This window comes from Dasypus novemcinctus, chromosome 10, assembly GCF_030445035.2.
Source record: "Dasypus novemcinctus isolate mDasNov1 chromosome 10, mDasNov1.1.hap2, whole genome shotgun sequence".
Taxonomy (NCBI): domain Eukaryota; kingdom Metazoa; phylum Chordata; class Mammalia; order Cingulata; family Dasypodidae; genus Dasypus; species Dasypus novemcinctus.
In genome coordinates this window covers 19,037,574-19,058,056 of record NC_080682.1, presented here as the reverse complement: position 1 = coordinate 19,058,056, position 20,483 = coordinate 19,037,574, and the positions used below count along the sequence as shown (strand labels likewise).

The 20,483-nt window shown below is 36.1% G+C and overlaps 1 long non-coding RNA gene and 1 pseudogene across 1 annotated transcript; one reads left to right on the top strand and one right to left on the bottom strand.

Annotated features, from left to right (window-relative positions):
• Nucleotides 1-3,841: 3,841 nt before the first annotated feature.
• Nucleotides 3,842-9,491, bottom strand: LOC131280149 (glycine N-phenylacetyltransferase-like; annotated as a pseudogene).
• Nucleotides 9,492-15,082: 5,591 nt separating this feature from the next.
• LOC131280006 (uncharacterized) lies at nt 15,083-20,222 on the top strand. The gene is made up of 2 exons (XR_009187557.2): nt 15,083-15,775; nt 18,929-20,222. It is a non-coding gene; the product is annotated as an uncharacterized lncRNA (long non-coding RNA).
• The last annotated feature ends 261 nt before the right edge of the window (nt 20,223-20,483 follow it).

The window sequence follows — 20,483 nt, the reverse complement described above, 5'->3', positions numbered from 1 at the left end:
ACAAAGTGTCTTTTCCTCAATGTGAGTTCTCCTCCCTCTCTGACCACAAGGAAATCTTGGAGGTGGATCTCAATTTGTATTCATATAGATATGAATGCCTGTTTTTTGATTGTTGAGCAAATAGGCTGTAGTTCACCAGACCTTACCTGGTGAACTTTTTCCCTCTTCCTTCTTGCAACTCAGTTATGATAAAAAGTTTTATATTCGAAGTATGGTATCTCACCAGGCCTTCCCAAAAAAATATCTTTGGGGAACTGGGTCTAGGTGAATAGTATATATTGATGAAGGATAAGGAACACAAACTTTTCCATTATTGACATGGGTACTATAATAAATAAATGAGTGAATAAGAATTCAGCCCACAAGCTTAGGATTCAATGACTGCTGATATTTAAAGGCAGGCTAGGATGCTCAGCTACTCTCAGTGGCCCATTGTGGCAGGCTACTTTTAGAAAGCTCTAATGTGTGATAGTAGAACCAAGATTGTAGGATTGGTGAATTTTGATTTAGTTTCAGCGACCTTTTGAGATGGCTCAAGACAAGAAGTTGAATAGCTGTGCTACTGCTGAGTGGTAGAGATGAAGTGTATGTTCCTGAATTTGGGGCCCCAAGGACAGTAAGAGAGGTATCACTCTAAGTAAATGATACTTCATGAAGAATTTCATATGACCCTGGTGAATAACCTTGCCTGACCTTTCTTAGAATTCAGAGGTTTGTGTGTTTTCTGTGTTACTACACAAAATAGCTGAAGGTATTCTTTTACTTTATTAAAAACAACTTCTGTTCTCTAGAATCATCATATTTCATGGGAAGATGGAAATGGGTAGTTGGTATCGCATGTTGGATAAACCAATGAAGAGGTTAACAGGTGCATCCACACTGGGACCCCCAGCCAAGATAAATGTATATTTTCTTTTGATGCCACTGCCTGGATTTTCTCTAACTGAATATGGGTGGTAGATGTTAAATTGATATCAGATTATTTTAAATCTAATTTGTAGGACATAATATGGAAATTTTATAGCTTGGTCCCAACTTGCTAACCATTTTCTGCCTCCTTTACATACACAATATGTAATAGATTTTAATCCATATCCTACCTATACCGTACTTAATAATAGAACTGTAACTAATGTTCATGGAGTGCTAGCTATGTGCCAGATGTTGGTCTTTTTTCACTCATATTTGCTCATTCATTTGATTCTCTCCATAAATCTAGAATTTGGGAGCTAATTATTGCCCATTCTATATATGAAGAAACTGAGTTTCAGAGAAGGTAAATAATTAGTCCAAAGTTATAGAGCAGACAAAAAGAAAATCTGAGGTTTTTTTCTAGGCAACCCCACTCAAGAGTATGCACTTATAATCACTATATTATACTTTCCCAATCTTCAGTGTGGATATGATATCATTGATATTTTAATTTTATGTCAATAAGTGGTCACTAGAATATAAGCTCCACAAGGTATCATGGTTTTGTTCAGTATTAATCCAAATGTCAGGAACAGTGCCTGGCACATAGTAGTACTCAGTTAATATTTATTGCTATTGTTAGATGAGAGAATTGTAGAAAATTTGACACATTCATTTTGTGTTGCCAGCACAGAGAAAGGGCAAGGGAATTTCATATCAATAGGCAGGAGAATTTTGGCTCTTCTTGGCCTCTCTACTTACAGTTCCTGGAATTTTCCTCAAGAAAGTAAATTTTCAAAAAGGAAAGAAGGGAAAAGAAGAAAGTTTATTATGCAACAATGAAAAAAGTTATAGAAATGTGTAATATCAGCATAATGGAACAATTTGCCTTTGCAATACAAAGGGATCTCAGTACAGAATATTTGTAACTGTATATATATATATATATATATATATATATATAATACACATATATAATGTACATAATTAAGATATTTATCGTAGGATTTGCTTCATGCAACCATGGGATTTGCAGGGCATGCCACAAGTAGGGAACTACAATGAAGGTGAATTTGAACTTCCTAAGAGCATTTGGCATGCTGAAGTAGAGGCACAAATTCTTCTTTATGACTTCTGAAGTCCTCAGTTCTGTTTTTTATGACCTCCAGCTTATTGGATAGGGAGACTCTGCACATTCCTGAGGGCATTTTCCTTTATGGATTGTAGATGCAATAACCATAGATGAAATAGACTGATTAGAGGTACAAATTCAAATATGTTTTACCCTCACATTAACAATCATGCAGTGCTTTCTTGACCAAACAAATGGATACCATATCTTAGCCAATTTGATACTTGAATTTATCCACCACACCCTCCAACTCATGGACACTCTAGCTTAACTGCCAAACACAAAATTTCTTTAAGGGGAGGTAGAGTTTAAAGACTACTTCGATTTTATAAAAACAGTGCTAGTCTCACTTTCTTTGGATGGCAGTGGGGAAAATTGTTAATATTATTTAGTCTCTTCCTTCCAAACTCTCCTATATCATATACATTTAATTATACCTGATATTATATATTAATGTTTACAAGATGTTAACATGATCATTAAGGAGATATCAAAGGACTACAAGAAAATAACTTCAAAATACTTACTGAAGAGATAAGATACTATTTGGACACTAGATAAAAGGAAGTCATAGAAAGAGAGAAGGAAAATTATACTATTTATAAGATAGAACCTCATTTTGGCAAAACTGGCAGGCTCTGTTCATTTCCATTCCACTCCGAGGTATATACCCAAAAGAACTTAAAGCAAGGGCTCAAAACAGGTACTTGTACATGAATGTTTATAGCAGGGCTATTTACAATAGTCAAAAGGTTAAAAAGTCCAAAGGCCCATCAACAGAATGGATAAGTGAAAAGTGTTATATACATACAATGGAATGTTATTCAGTTATAAAAAGGATTAAGGTTCTTTTCCATGCTACAATATAGTTGAACCCTGAAAACATGCTAAGAGAAATAAGCCAGATTCAAAGGCTTATTGTATGATGCCACCTACATGAAATATCTTGAATAAGCAAATTCACAGAGACAAAGGATAGATTAGAGGATTACTAGGGTTGGGGGGCAGACGGTGAATAGGTATTTATTGCTTAATGGGTGCAGAGTTTCTGTTCTGGATGACAAGAAAGTTTTGGTAAGAAATAGTGATGATATTAGCACAAAACTGCAAATGTATCTAATGCCACTAAATTATATATTTAAAATGGTTTAAATGGAAAATTCTGTTACATATATGTTATCCCAATAAAAACTACAACATTTAAACTATGTGTATTGTTTCATTATTTAATAAGTAACAAATTTTTAAATTTTTAAAATAATCAAAAGTTTTTATTTATTTATTTTTTTAAAAATTATTTTATTTTATTTACTTTGTAATAATATTACATTAAAAATATATATATATGAGTTTTAAATTCTATTGCCACCATAATTCACCATTAAAATTTCAATGCACTGCCTTCTAAACTTTTCTACACACATATGTACATATGTTTTTCTTAACATAAAACACAGGGTCATAAAATAAAAGGTGCCCATTGACATCAATCCATCACTGAACTAGGAGTTCTAGGGGAAGAATCAGGGCAGCATGCAGATGAGTAAAAAGCAGCACTGAGATCCAGATCTGCAGGGAACTGAACAAGGCCAGGAGTTAAAACCAGGAAGATCTGGCCAGGCCAGATTTGCTCATCCACAAGTGATTTAAGGATAGTGTAGACCCCACTCCTTCATCATCGATTACATGTTATTCTTTCTCTCCATACACTCATCAGTTTCTCCCACATACTCAGGCCCTTCCAACACTGCCTTCATTTCAGCGCTGGCTTATAAGAGGCACACAGTTCCACTACTTCTAGTCACAGGGCAGGGGGACGTACTGCAAAGTGCGACTCAATTCCTGAATAATTTTGTTGCCTCTATCTGTATGGTTATATATCAAGTTCATTGAGAACCTGAATTTGGGAATAGAGGATATAGGAGATGAGGCCCTGTGCCCAGTACTTGAGCTGATTGTCTGCCATCCTCTGTTTTCCAGACTGGTCCATCAAGGACCAGGACACAGGGGTGCCCTCAGGTGCAAACAGGCAGAATGTGGGGAAGCTCAATGAATCTCTGGCTCCTCTCTTTCCTGCTGAAATGCCAAAGACCATTCACCAAGGCCACGTGGGTGACATCAAGAGATGAGAGTTTAAACATTTCTTGGTTGTAATGTGGGGGTAGAGGAAAAAGAAGAGCCCAAAATATCAGTCCTATTGTGAAGTATTATATTTGTTTATCCCGTAATTTTCTTTACTGACAAAATAGGAATATAGGTAGGAACATAGAACCTACAGCCAGACTGACTGAATTCATAAGCATTTTAGTTGTGTGACTGACCTTGGGCAGGTAATTTATATCTGCTTCTATTCATTCTTCTATAAAATGGGGATACTGATGGCACGTCCCTCAAAAGACGAGATATGAATAATTTAAGAGCTATTGTCTTACTAATATCTAGGACAGTGCCTCACAAACAATAAGTACTCTGTAAAAATTAAGTAAGTTTGTTCTCAACATTCCTTTTAGGGCAGTGCAGCTGATAAGCATCCCTATTTCACAGATAAGAAAATGTGTAAATGAGATCCCCAAAGCTTATAGTAGTAACTAGTAAAGTCAGAGCTTAGAGTCATGGAATCTTAGAATGTTGGTGTCAAGAAGGGCTTTGACAACCACACTCTATGTATGACAAAGCTGAAGTCCAGAGAGGGGTGGTGATACATTGTACATATGCCCCCCGAGTTACAGAAAACTGAAGGCTTCAACAGCTTCAGGAAGAGTCCTGGGAGAGAACTCTGAATGTGAAACTAGAAGATCTATACTCAAGCCCCAGTAATGTCATTAACTGTCCACCTGACCTTGGACAAGCCACCTCATCATCTGAGCTGCTTCCTGTTAAAAATGAGGGCAATGTCTCCTACCTCATCTATATCACAAGGGTGACTAGAGGATCAAAAAAGATTATAGACATGAAGTGCTTTATGGTAAGGTGTTAGGCAATGTGAATAAAGCTCTTCCAGCAGCATAACACCCAGAGGGCCATTGGATTGAGGATTTCCAAATCAAATACCCAAAATCAGTTTTTATTTCTATTCATTGTTAGATTGGAAATCAAGGTGGGGTGAGGGAATATATATGTGTATATGTGTGTACGCATTTTGTTTAAATTCTCTTTACTGGGAAACTTTCTGTTAAGTGAATTCATTCCTTATATGCATATTTATTAAGACCTACTACGTGCACCGCACTGTTCTAACTGGTGAGGATATACCAATGACCAAGATAGAGAAGGTCCTTGCTCCCATGGAATTTGCAATATTGCAGAGGAGGTTTAAAACAAAAAGTAGGCAGATAAATACAGAAATAAGCTGACATCAGATCCTGATCATCTCAATAAAGAAAATAAAAAGTGAGTGATGGGTTGAAGAATCATGGAAGGGGGTGGATTTAGATGTGATTTCTGAGTAAATGACATTTGAGAATCTGAATGACAAGAAAGAGGCAAGTATGTGAAGATTAGAGGGAAGGATATTGCAGGCAGATTAACAGCAGCTGAAAAGGCCCCAAATCACGAATGAGCAAATGAGAAACAAGCAACAAAAAGAAGGCCAAAGCTACTGGAAGGAGTAAGGAAAAGGGACAAGAGAAGCTGATGAGTCATGAAGGGTCTTCAAGACCAATAAAGATGTTTGTATTTTATTCAAAGTGACCGGAGGAACATTGGTGGCTTTTAAGCTGGTGAATGACAAAATCCACATTATATACATGAAAGATCATCCTGGTTAATGTGCAGAAAAATGGATTTAATAGAGGCAAGAGTGAGAGCAGAAAGAGAAGTTTGGAGGTTATTTCAGTAGCAAGTAGAGCAGAGCATCATTTTCCAAACTCACATGTCCTCGGGTTTGCCAGATTTAGGAGACGAGTTTTTTACCTCCAGCAAAGAACGGCTCAGTTTCTTTGCTTTCTCAGTCATCAGATAGAGAATTCATTGTGTTTGCTTGGACTTGACAAATTTTGTGGCTGCAATATTTTATATCACCTCATCCAGTCTTGCTTGTGAACCTAGAGCAGGGTATATAAGGCATGATGTAATTGTGCTTTCAGATGAAATGAGAAGATTACCAAAGGAAAAATACAGAACACAGAGTCAGAAAACGTTGCTTCTGATGTTGGTGCTGCCACTAACCATGTGTCCCATCTGAGTCCCTTCCTGAGCATGTTTTCCCTTATGCAAAATGGAGATAACACTAGAAATCTTAACCATATCTCTATGAAAACAAAGGAGACATGGTGTTTAAAAAATAGTAGCCAACCTTGTTTGTGCACATATTACATGCCTGGTTATTGTTCTAACCACTTTCATTCGGGGTCTCATTTAATCTTTACCATCTTTTAGGTACTTTTATTACCTTCATTTTTATATATGAGGAAACTTGGTAACAGATAAACTAAGTCACTTGCTCGAGATATTTAAGTAAAAGACAGAGCAAAGATGCTATCCTCTGTGGTCTGACTCCAGAGGGCATTCTTGTGACCACGACTGCTGTCCTTGGTGACCTGAGGTCTTTTATGAAGAATGAGCTGTAATTTTGTATTCCAGGAAGGTAAGGCCAGAGTGAAGCTCTGCTCTCACACTCAATTACCCTAAGGGATCATGAATATGTTGAAAAAATATATCATGAATGGTCAACTCCCAAGAAATTATGTTACTCAAAATTCTTTATATAAACCCCATAACTTGCAGGCTTTGAGTTCTGCTCCATTGAAAAGGTGGAGGAAGTTAATATATGAAATAGACAGCAGGATAAGAGTCCGGGGTTCAGCAGAAGGAAGTAAAATGACAGCAAAGAAGGGAGGAATGAAAAGTGACAGCAAAGAAGGGAGGTCCCAGCAGCCGGCACATATTGCAGTGCTCTTACTCTGGATTTGTAAATATTGTTTCCAGTAGATGACTTCTGATATGTCAAGGAATTCTCAACAGTTTTGGGATCCTTGGAATAAATTTGGTAGGTATTAGTGTAGTGATCAAAGTCATCAATCATCTCCTGTTCAGTTGGGCAAAAAAGAATAAATCAAATTGTTTATATCCAGTGATTGCAATACAAATGTTTAGTATTCCATTATACTGTGATATTTTTATAAGCTTAAATATTGATATTTTCCTTGATTTTCTATCATTATTCCTGAATAATTATCATATAATAATGTTAGGGGCTTCATTATTCAATTTATGATTTAAAAATTGCCAAACAAGTTATTTATACACTACATTACAATTTCAAATCAACCAAAGGCTGATTGGTTGAATTTCTATAATTCTGTTATAATCAACAGAAAGATGAAATTTATTGATAAAGGCAAGCTTCTGTAGCAAGAATAAATATTGCTCTATTTCAAAGAGTCTCAGATAAATTGATTATGAACAGGATAATATTGAAATTAATACAGGCAAACTTGTACTAAAATCTTCAACTATCTATGAAGAAACTAAACAAAATGAAGATATGTGTTGCTTTAAATAAAACCATAATGCACTTTTTTTTTAAGTTCCTATTTTCGGCAAAATCAGTAAGCAAAATTTGGTGAAAGAGATCTTCTCAAGTTATCAAACAAGAGATGAGATTTTTGAGATGAAGGAAGGAGCCAGAGGACAACTACACAACTAGAGTAAAAAGGCTGGAAAATTTTACCTGGAGGTGCACTCAACAATGACAACTCTGGCAAACTCTGATTTCAAAAATCACATTATTTATATAAGAAAATATATAATTCATATTTAGCTTTTAATCATTAACTGAAATTTCTTCATTTTTGTATTGTTTGTTTGGTGTTTTGTTTTTTTTTAAAGAGTGTTATGTATTTTGATTTTATTTGTAAATGACATGTCAAATTTATACTACTTGGTTGTCTTTTACATTATTGCATATATGGAGTTTTACATTTTTCATGTGCTTACGAATTATTTGTATTGGAAATGTTTTAACCACTTGAATGATTTTTAAAAGTTCAGCACTGAAATTATATTCCCACATTTCTGTTTCCCCAGGGTCTACCATATTTCCAGACACATGTAGGCCCACAGCAAATAACAACATAAAAACTTATTCATTTCACATCTGGTACTTTACCTACTTGCAAGGTTAAACAACCCCTGTATTACAGTCAGGCCACTTGTCCACCAGGGTTTTCAGCTTGAATGGGTTTCCCTGGTTCATATGGAAGATGGTTTCAGAAACCTGCACCATCCAAGAAAATGGGAGGGTTGGTGCATAAGTAAGGATGGAAAAGTGCCTTGTGTTTGATGAGGACAAGGCATATGCCTACGAAATCGGGGAAGGTAGCTGATGGTGCAACTAATTTAAATTGTGTTCAGGTTCTACTTTACTTCCCCAAGTAGGAAAAAACTTATTGATCAAACCACGAGAATATGATAAGAATAAAGCTACACATTCAGATAAAAAAATAAATGTATAGTAATGTATTTTCACATAATAGAATTTAGCAATATATTTCCATTAACATTTATTTACATATATACCCAATTTTTAAACAGTGAAATTACCTTATACCTTATTTTAACATTTACTTTTCCCTTACATGCTATACTGTGGGCCTATATTCAGTTCAATAAAGAGAAATAGACCAAATTTCTCTTTTTGTTTCTATCAGTTTTTGCCACATTTACTTGAAGTTCTGTTGCTAAGTCCATACACTTTCAGCATTCTTTACATTTTCTTAGTATTGATACTATTATAATATGGCAACGGTACTCTTTATCCCTCTTAATAGTCCAGTCCTTTTGCGACGTATATTATTGCAAAGAAAACTCTATGGTACAAGATCATTTACACATATCTAAAACAAAACGTCTATTTCACATGCAAAAGAATCATTTATAACCCATATATAGATAAACTTTTTGGGATTTTACAAAGTAAGATTGGGTGTATTATAAATTTCAAAGGGCAATCATGATAGTTAACCTCTCATCAAGCATATGACTGTTAGGGAGAATAAATTAAACTTTAATTAGCTGGTTTCAGTCAACCTTGCAATTCTGGCAAAGTCTCCATTGTTATCATACATTTCTTGGAAGGGTACAAGGGAATGTTTTGAGCCCTTATAGAGCAAAAAATATAAATGGATTCAAATCATATCAAACCTCTCTCTTTTGTGTTGTCTTGGTCAAGGCATATAACTAGCCCTCCATTTCCTCTTCTGTGAGATGGGGATAATGTATCTTCCTTGAAGAGAGATTAAGTGAAGTAAATGGGTTGCAACATGAGTGAGGGTCAGGCACTGGAAATATGTTCAGTGAATGCTCATTCTCTTTCTCACCCCTTTCAGAGTAGGTTGTTATTCCTTGTTACCCTAAGACTGACCCATCATTTTAAGGGTTCAGGCATCCTCTTCCTCAAGGATTTCTCTACCATCTGGTGCATCTGTAGGCCCTTCAGGTGAAACATTTTGGCAGATAACTTAGCCTCGAGAGAGAACCAAGAAGCATCAATGAGAATGAGATGTTTCTCACTGATATGTCTCACGTTGATGAATGAGAAGACTGGAAGACATACGGACACAAGAGCCAGTTCTAGTTTATGGCTTGGCCATCCAAAGGAGAGACAAATATCCCAAAAATTTCACTTTTCATCTATTTGTGATTGATCCTCTTCTCTGATACCAAGTCCTTAGGAATCACTTGGCTATACTTTTCCCTTTTCAGAATGTCATGTAAATGAAATTATTTGGTATGTAACTTTTTGAGACTAGCTTCTTTCACCTAGTATAATGCCTTTGATATCAATACAAGTTGTTGCATATATTAATAGTTCATTCCTTTTTTATTGCTGAAGAATATTCCATTACATGGGTGTACCAGAGTTTGAATACCCATTCCCCTATTGAAGGCATTCAATTGTTTCTGATTCTGAGTAATTATGAATAAAACTGCCATGAACATTCATGTCCAAATCTTTTTGCAGCTATTTGCTTTTATTTCTCTTAGGTAAATATCTACAAGTGCAATTGCAAAGTCATATGGTAAGCATAAGAAATAAATTGCCAAAATGTTTACCAAATTAGCTGCACTATTTTATATTCCCACCAACAATACATGAGAGTTCCATTTGCTGCACATCCCTTCCAACACTTCTCCAGATGATATTCTTAGGCAGCCATGTTAGACTATCATTGATATGGCAGGCAATATCTTTAGCAATACCTTTGGAATCAATAAGGCAGGGAGATTCATAGAGCTACTTCTGAAAACAGAACAAAAGGCTAAAGACAAATTGTATTTCAATAAATGTAATTCTATGAGGGAATGTTAATATATTTACAGGGTTGAACTTTATCTAAACCTTGTGATCCTGAAAAACAGCAATTTTCTTAAAGAAATCCTGTCACCCCATTGTGTTTCATAAATTGCTTATGCAAGGAACATCCTTCCCCTTTTGACTTTTATAAGACTCTGGGAGGTTCTCCCCTTGTTTACACATGACAAGGCCAGATGGAGACCTTCCAAATTCCCATTCCTTGCCTCATAAATGATAAGCTGAACAACTTGTCCACACTGATCAACTGGAACAAAATACTTGATAACTAAACTTTGGTTAAGTTTCTTTCTTTTTCCCTCCCCCTAAACTTTGACCCACCCTCAGCCCGAGTCAGCATAAAGACCCTCCTTACCAGGCCTTCTCTGAGAATATACGGGCCCCAGGGTAAAAGGTTCTTTGATCTAGTATCCTATCATACCACCATTTTTCCAAATGCCCAGCACCCAGTCTCTCTAGCCTTGTTTACTCTTCTTTCAAAAGAAAATCTTTTTGCCTAACCCTTGAAATGCTTGCAGATCTTATGACCTGAGCATTCTATTGTAATAGTCCCCCTCCCCTTATTGCCATAGTCCCTTTTCCCCCTCTTGTATTAATTCTTTCAAATGAAGTTTCCTTACCTAAGTCTGGAGTTCTTTGACAATACTTTTGTACAGCTTTATTAAAAGTAAAATTAATTCTTGTGATTAGCATGGAAACCTGAGTATCTATGTACTGATTCATTCAATTGGACACTGGCTGCTACATTTTAATCTACTCTCTGAACAAACTTGACATTAAAATAAAATGTAATGGCTGTGTCTCCAATTGTATAGGAACTCATAATCTAATAAGAGAAATAAAACATAGATAACTAAAAATTACCATGTAGGAAGAACTCAATTATTTATATATGCACATTTATACTGCTGTAGATTTAAGGATGTTTTGAAGCAGCTCTTTTGAGGTGAGATTTTTTTTATGTGCTTTGAAAATGTAAATCATTAACCTTTTCATTTTTATTGAAAAGTGATATTTTAAAATCATGCTGTCTCTGGATTGGACTCATTTCTAAACCTCACCCAAGGTCAGATGTATATTTTACATATAACTAAGTAAAACAAAGAAACCTTTCTACATTTTGACTCTGCCTCAAATGAGGGTTGTCAAAAAAACTGGACCATAACCTGAATTAAAACGGCAGGCAAAAGTCTGAGGCAAATGATCACATCAATTTTTCTGCCTAAATTCGATGAGATTTCAGGTGAATCAGACATTACTTCTAAATGGAGGCTTAGAAAGTTTTTGAAAGGAGGCCACACTAGAATGGCCATTAAAAAGAAGATGGTGTTAGAACCCAGCAGCTACTCTCCTGGACAGGACTGGGTAACTCTTTGCATTAGGAAATATGGCAAAAGGTCTTGAAACATTCAAGTGGTGTTAAACTTGGGATTTGAGAAAATCTTGTAAACGTCAGGTGAGTCACCTTACAAGACCATGTTATATTTTTTCAACAAAATATCTGCTTTCTACGTCTGGCCTTTCTTCATTTCATGTATTCCTGATTTCCATGCTGTCTTCAATATCCAGCTTTTACTCATCTGTCAAAATCCTGCTCAAATGTCAGTTTCCTCCACCCCATTGTCTTCTTCTGTTGTCCTCAATAAAAGCAGAAAAAAATCACTCTTTTCTGCACTCCCACAAAATTATGTACATATTTCCTTCACAAAGCTATGTACTAAGACAGAAGAAGTATAACGGTTTTGAAGATTTAATCTGACATTTTAGAGAATACATCTCACAAAGATGTATTCATCTCAAAGATGAAAATAAGAAGCATGGTAGAATGTGATGCTAGATCACAGGGAATATAACATTAGCATACTGCCAAGAAAACATACATTTTGGTGCAACCTTCTCCAAATGTACATGCTCATATTGAAAACATAAATACCATATTCAAAAAATGAAATGGACTATAAATTGAGATGACTCATGGAAACTGAATCAGCCGACAGCATTAAAAAGGGCAAAGTTCTTGTGTATTGAACTTTGAAGCCTTTGACACAGCATTTTAGTACTTGGACTTTATCCAAAGGAAAAGATTCAAATCAAGAAAAATGTTCTATGCAAAATTTTATAAAGTATAATTAAATTATAGGGAAGTACTGGACACAAACTCAGTTCCCTCATTAAAGATAATTTACATACATAATGATTTATCACTTCATTACTCTAAAAACCATTAACATAAATGCTGTCATATCTATGTTGATTTATAGAAGAGACCCAAAATGCAATGTGAAAAAGGTAGGGCCTACAATAATACATAAATTTTACTTAGATGTACAAGTTCTTATTGTGTACACCTTTATATGTAATATACATATAAAGATAAAATGTAGAAAATAATGCTAAATAACATTGTAGTAGCATTACAGTTGAGATTTGCTTTAAATTACATTTCTTTTTGTATGGTTTTAAATTAACAATCTTAGCCATATTTTAGTTCCTGCGCTAGAATCTACATTATTCCCATGTGACTTTAAGCTAAGCACTTATCTTTCCTAGTTATCATTTACCGAAAGAAAATGTTTCCAAACTTAGTCTATTAGCAGGGAACTAAATACAGTAATATTTGCCTAATATATACACAGTAAAGTGCTAAATAATCACCCAAACCAGCATATTATTTTCGAAAGGCTAATAAGTTTTCTGTTACCCACCAACCAAGAGTGAGCTCCCAAAACATTCCATATGTATTTGTTAATTCAGAATTAAAACTTGGCTTTATTCAGCCAAGAATTTCTCACAGATTTAACAGAAATTGCCCAATACAGGATTCTCAAATGGAAGAGCTTCCTTTGTCTCTGGTATAATTCCTAGCACAAATGAGCTAAAATAAATGCTTATCCACATATAAAAGGAGCATTTTTGTTCATTCTACTTCAGTGAGGAAGCAAAAGGAGGCGAGGGTTCCACAAACAGTGATTCTTCTTTGTGAGATTTTTTCTCACCTGAAAAGCTGTCTTCTGATCAGTGTTTTCAGAGGTGCCCAAGAACAGGCAAGAGGTAGCACGCTATTCCAGATAATGAAATTTCCCTCTGGCTTAGTGGGTATAATGGTCTTGAAGCGTGTGCTTTGAACTATTTTCCCCAAATACCGTGGAACAAAAGCTCTTAACTGAACATATTGAACAAGCTGGCACAAATATCTGGCAGCTTCATGCGGGATGAAACACATCCCTCTAGATCCGTGTTCCAGAAGGTGGTTCTGTAACTTTGAAAATTTGGCAGGGTACCCTCTGAGGTTTTTTTCCAGAATGCCAGCCTGTGATCTGTCCCTAAAAGCCAAGCCATTACGCAACAGCTCTAAGCTGTGAAATTAAAAGCAGGGAGATAGGTTGAACTCTAAAAGCAATGCCCCTTCCATCCTTTCCCCTTCATAGGTACTTGCAGCAGAAGTTTAAGTATCAGCTATTGTTCAAATCTAGCTAGAGAATCAGAGTTCTTTTATATATATCATTAAAGAAAATCAACTTTTTAAGGAGAGTAAATAGTTTGGGAATCTCCGCCTTTAGAATAAGTTCAGTGAACTCCAAGCAAGATAAAGAGAAAGAAAACCAAACCTAGAGAAACCACAGTTAAACTGATGTGGGCTATGGGTGGAAGGCTCTTTGTCTCTTCAGAAATAACTAAGCTGTTTGACTTGTGTCTCTTCAGAAATAACTAAGTTGTTTGACTTGTGGGTGTGAAACGGTAAGAGGCTGCAGTCCTGCTCTTAGGGACCAGCAGGCTCCAGTCCCAGGAAATGTTTAACAAAGCAAGGGCTATAAACTTTAAGTATTTAGGGGAAATGCAAAAACCAAGGCTTATCTAAAATGTCTGGAGTCCTTGCTAAAAGCTTACCTAAGATGTGAAAGAGATATATGCTAATTGAAGCCTACTGAGAACTGAAACAAAGGGACCATTTGGCCTTTCCTCTCTGTATAAAAGACGTTTGAAAATCTTGTTCCGGGCTCGGGATTCAAATTGAAAGCTCCCGAGTCCGGCCGGCCGTCAATAAACCATTTTTTCCTTCTCAAAATCATTCCTGAGTCCTGGCCTCTCTATACTCAAATAATTGAACTTCTCTTAAATTCCACAACATTAATGGCGACCACGAAGGGACAATAAATGAAGGCCAGAGACGGTAGCATTTTGCTGCCCCTTCCAAATCCCCGAGGAAGCCGGGAGGACTCGGGTGAACCCCAAATCTGGGCGCCCCTGGATTAAATTTAATCCAGAAAAGATGTGGGCTCCACCAGAATCTTTCCGACAAAAATCAAGGGGCAATGGAAGGTCTGAAGAGAAGGATTCTGGGAACGAAAAAGAGCTCCGAACAGGGAAGAAGGTAAGACTCCCCGGGTGAGCAGAGTCTGGAAGGCCCTAGCTTTAATTGCTAGGAAGGGGAGGCTGATCACCTCCCGAGAGAACCCTAGTAGCCCCAGAAGGCTGGGGGGAAGCCGTTCTCTCTAGGCTTGGGAAAAGGAGGAAAACCGGGGAAAAGCCCTGGTGTTTTAGGTTTGTCTAACTGCATGTTAGAATCTGGTACTGGTCTTATATCCACTAAAGGAGTGGAGTCTCGATTTTAATAGGAAGGGTATTTATAGGTTCGAGTCCTAATATCCTGGAAATTGGTCTAGATTAAGGAAAACAAAACTTGGTTACAGGAAAATGGATCGGCTTTTCTGGTGGAGCTTGGTCTGGGTGTAAAGTTTAAACAGTGGAAAAGTCTAGCTGAAATCTTTTGTTATGGTGCTAATTTGTGAATGAATTTGCTTTATACCAAATGTTAAGTGTTCTGAGGTTTGTGATGGCTGTGGGGGCAGCCGTGGTGAAAATAAATATATAAACTTGTGAGTCAGATTAGTGACCTTTGTGCTTCTGTCTGTGTCAGCTCAATGTTAGTGTTGGAGTTGTGTCCTTACATGAAGTAGAATTACAGCTGAGCTGGAGCCCTCCCTTGCCATTGGCAAGGGGGTGAAATGATTCTGGGGCAAAAGCTGAGGAGTCTAGATGTTTGTGCATGTTCTGGTGTCTTGTCTCTGGTCTGGCCCTTTGCCCCGGCTTGGAGGCCATCTGTGTCCGCGCCAAGCACCCAAGTCTGTTGGGAATGTCCCAGTCAGGGCGGCTGGGTTCCTGGGAGAGTTGCCAAATTTGAGTAGGTTCTGTCTGCCCATTTTGGCTGAAAGCTGGAAAGGGGGGAGCGGCTTGCCCCTTTCCAGTGAGTCCACCCTTCTATTCATAAGCCGCATTCCTGTTTGTTGTGCACCCGACTGCCTGGAAGGAGGGGAAGTGAAGGAGGTGAAAAGCAGAATCAGAATAAATGCAGTAAAGTTCCCTCCTTAGGGTGTCAAAGCCAAAATACGTTTGCATTCTGCTCAGGTTCTTAGAAGGTATTGTAGTAACCTTAAGTAAGAGAATGTTCTGTGAAGGTAAAATTTGTGTTAAGGGTATAAATATAAGTTTTACAAAGCATTGTTTAAGGTATTTAAGTGGCTAATTGCAGAAAGTCATTATTTAACAAAACTGAATTGATAATAATAATAATAAAAGGCAATTTTATAACAAACTTTTTCGGCAGCCAATCTCCCCTGCCAACTTGCTTCCAAAAAAACTGTTTCTAGTATTGCATGCTACTAAGTATTTAAAGTGAGAAAAAAATTCATTATTTTAACAAACTTGTTTAGTATTAATGGCAATTATATGTTGTAAGAAGTTTGCCTGGTAACTTAGTATGTGGGATATATGGAGTGTGTTTTTATTGTTAAGGAAACAGAAGATGATTTTGTCCTAAGATAAAATGATTGATTATTAGAAAGAGTAGAGTGTGGGACAGAACCTGAATGAATACTGAAGGTGTAGAAGGTTTGTGGAAGGGAAATTTTTATGATTAAAATTGAATAAGATCAATATACAAAGAAAATCTTTTATCAATAGCTTCTTGTGCTTTAACCTCATCATATCCTCAATGTTTGAAGAAGAGTTCTTTTAAAAGAACATTTTATGTTCTAGAAATCAAATCCTGAAAAGTAGCCTTTTATTTCAAACTAACTGCAAGAGATTTATTCTTTCACTTTAAAGGAAAAATTAAAGTAATGGTTAAGTTCATTTAATATGTTATAAGTTGAATGAAAGGTATTTAAAGGTGTTATAAAATGAATAGGTTTTAAAAAAATTAATAAAAACTGTAACTAAGAGTTAAAATCATTTATAAATGCATTTATATTGTAAAACAGTGGAAAGACAATAACTGAGATTATAGCTGGGTGAATTTAGCCTGAAACTATTATTTAAGTGTAAATTCTACACTAACCTTTCCTTTGTTTATGGTTGCTTCAGGCCTAACCTCGCCCTTTGCCTTTGCCTGTGGTTATTTCATAATTGAGAAGAGCTGGGACATCACTGTCTCCTCTTCTGGTATTAGTAACCCTTTCTCTCATGAATCCAAGTGTAAACTAAATAAATTGCTGCCTGATGGAATAAGGTTGAATGACCACTGGAGTTTTATTATCTCCAAAACCAAAAGGGGGGTGGAGGGGGAGAAGTCTCCTGCCTTGACGGTCAGTGTTCCTAAGAGTGGCAATTCATGAGAGAAAGCAGTCTGTCTCCCTGAGGCTTCAAATAGCCTCAGTAAATATATATAAAATTAATCTTGTTACTTATCCAAAATTCTGCTAATTTCAAAGTAAAATATAAAGTTCTAAAACAAAATGGTGCTAAGGCATTGAGAACATTTTGGTTATTACAATCCATTAAGTAAGAAAGAAAATTCTTGTGGTAAACTGCATGGTCATAGTGCAAATTAAGAAGAGTTTCAAAAGTCTTTGAAAAGTTTAAAGTAACTAAAGTCATGTTGTTGTGTCAAACTATTCATGTCTGCCTATTTGCTCAAATTGTTAAAAATTAAATATGCAGTTATATTTATAAATATTCTTAAAGCCCAAATTGAACTAAGCAGGATGAAAAAGTCATAGAAATCTAATTATGGAAACAATTGGGAAAGGGCCTCCTCTTTGCAAGAGCTTTTAAGGCAAGACTAGGTGTGGCAGATTAAATCTATCTACTAGGCTAGGGAATTAAGAATCAGTTTGCCTGGTAATTTCCCAGTTTAAACCTTTGTCAGCCATAAATTGGAAAAAAAATAAAAACAAAACAAAGATTAGGTTAATTTTCACAGAAGAAAAATGTTGATGTAACCCGGCGGCCTGCTGCCTCAGTCTCCCACTCCCGGGTTGAACAGCAGTGGAGGAGACCAGTTTAGGCCAGTCCTATGGGCAGTGGAAGGATGCCCAAGAAGGAGCTAACTAAGTCGGTGCCATTTCAGCACTAAATTCTATTCCTTATTTGAAAAAGGGGGGAGCAGGTAAAAACTAAAATGGTTGGAATGTGATAGAAGAAGCAGTTAAATCAAACTTTTGCGTGGGAAAGTTAAATCTCAGATAAGCTGTAACTTCTGAAGTATCCAATCTATGGAAAACAGAGGAAGAGCTTGCATGCTAGGCTTAGGGGTATAAATTGTGTCATTTTTCTTTGTTCGGGGCACCAGCCATATCTGGCTCTGCGCCCCTTCTTGCAAGACTGAGAATAAATTATTTTCTTCTCCACAATCTGGTGAGCCTTATTTTCTTCCAGAAGATTTCTTTCCAACAAAATAAGGTAATTAGTGGCTCTATTAACAAATTTCAGTAAGTAAAGGAAACTCCATAAAAACTATGGAGATCTTTCCTAGGTTATGATTTTTAAAAAAAAAATTAAGTAATTGTGTAATGTGTTTTAAAACCTGGTAGTCAGTATGCTTTTAATTTAATAATTTTGATAACTTAAAGAAAAGAAGTTTTTAGCTTCCTGTAAGGGAAAAAGAGAACATTCCTTGCATAAACTATTATGGTTTCAATTTTATTTAACTTGAGTGTAATCTCCCATAGTTAATTTATAAACTAAATTAACATATGTACAAAATCTTTACAGTAATGAAAATTGTAAGTGAAAATTGTAAGTTCACATTGGTGAAATTAGGCTAAAGGGAAAAGATTGTAGATATGCTCTCTTAAATAAAGAGTAAATTTCTTTCATTGGTAATTGTAATTTAGTAAGTTTATTTAAACATGAGGTGTCTAGTCAATGCGGTTATAGTCAATTATAAAGAGTTTGTAAAACATCTTCCAAACTGAAAATGTTTAAATAGTTCTAGTTGTAGAAGTCATTGTTAACTAAAGAAACTTAGATTGGTATTGGTAGCAGAAATAACTTCATGATAATAAACCTGTCTGAAGGCCACTGCAAAATACACATTTAAGTAAATGGTAATAAAAAGTTGTCTTGATTCTATTGGAAAAATTGTTTTCATTCTAACAATGAAAAATAATATTTTTCCTCTATTACTAAAGTAAAGCACCTACTGTTATCTTCATAGTAAAATTGTGTAAGTAAATAGTCATTTGATATATGTATTGCGTTAAGTTGTTTAAAATATATATAAAACAAGGAATAAACTTTAACATTGTCAAACTCTTGTGCATTCGAACCAGGCCTTGTATACATTACAGGTGGCCTCTCCATGTGAGTTATTGGCTAGGCTGGTCACTGGACCCCTCAATTAAAAATATGTGCTATATCAGTCTCTGGTTCTGCTCCTGAAGTCGATGGAAACTATATTGCAGTTTCAAGCTCCTGCAGCCAATAATGACTCGGTACAGCCAAGTGTACAATGGATATCGCCTCCAGACTGGCACTGTTCCATGGTGCCAGAGAGCACTATGCACCAGGCTAGTAGAATACTGGAAAATCTCTGGAATACTGGAAGGATGCTGCAACTTGCTCACTGCGTTGAAGAACATGCTAAGTGGAGCCATGATACCAGGAGACTATAAGTAAAACTTAAACACAATTGGCATTATGGCCTGCTCTCATGGAGAGATAACATGTAAAGTATTACAAACCTGAAACTCAAAACTAATAATGGCAACTCTGAATCCTTATGCATTAAGTAATACATTAGTTAATATTAAGTGCTGTACTTTTATCCTGTACTAAATATATGCCTAATAATTGTAATGTTATCTTTTCTATTTTGGATCAAGTGCAGAAGTATATTAGACATGTTAAATTCCTGGTAAAATCATTTTCTAAACAGTTAATAACATGTCTATAGAATAAGGTGGCAGTCTCAGCCAGTCTCAGTTAGCAAAAGTGAGGCTTGCTTGCTGATGGTGAGTCACCTATTGAACAAGTCGAAATTGCTAGAAATTGTACAATGAAAACCAAGGTGTAAAAATCTTTATTCTGTAGTTCTAAGAAAACTAAGAGTATTTCCAAATTAGTGTTCTAATCCTGAGTGAAGCCAGTTGCCCAAGGAGTGCCAGTTCACCAGGAGCATCTGACAGAGCGAATGAGTGTCAATCATTGAACAGCTTGGAATGTGTCTTCAGACAAAGCTAAGTGTCTGTTGCAATTTCTCTCTAAAGATGGATAACTTAAAAAAGAATATATGCTGTTCCCACCAGCTTTTAAAGAGTGCCATCTTTATAGGCACCTAATCTTGTCTATCTCTGTAATCCAATGTGTCCTCTTTTAAAAACGGGTATTCCAAATTTTTAATTAAGTTTGTTTCTTTCAGAGTGAACATCTTATTAACCATATGTAAACTTCATCCAACTTCGTACAGAATGCCAGATCCATCTTCCTCCAGTTAGAATAAATTAAAGAGTTTTTACACCTTATTAGGCAATGACTACAGCCCATGGCCAGAAGGAAGCAGTTACAGAAAAGAGATCGTCTCCCTTCAGCACCCCTTTTAAATTAAAGGTGTAAACTCTTTAAGAGTAAAATAAAAGTAATAGATGGATCTGGAACCTGACTGGAAATCCACGTGAGTGCCAGTGGCAACAGAATAACTGCAGGAGGCCCCTGCCCAAGATTCTGCTGTCCAGAATGAAAAGCTCTAAACTTCTAAAAACAGTCCTGATGCTGTACTAAAGACTGATAAATAATCAATCAAAACAACAAACAGCCATCCACCTCATAGCTCCAACAATAATTATGCCAAAGCTTAGCAAGTTAATCTTTGGCAGAAAGGGGGGAATGATGTGGGCTATGGGTGGA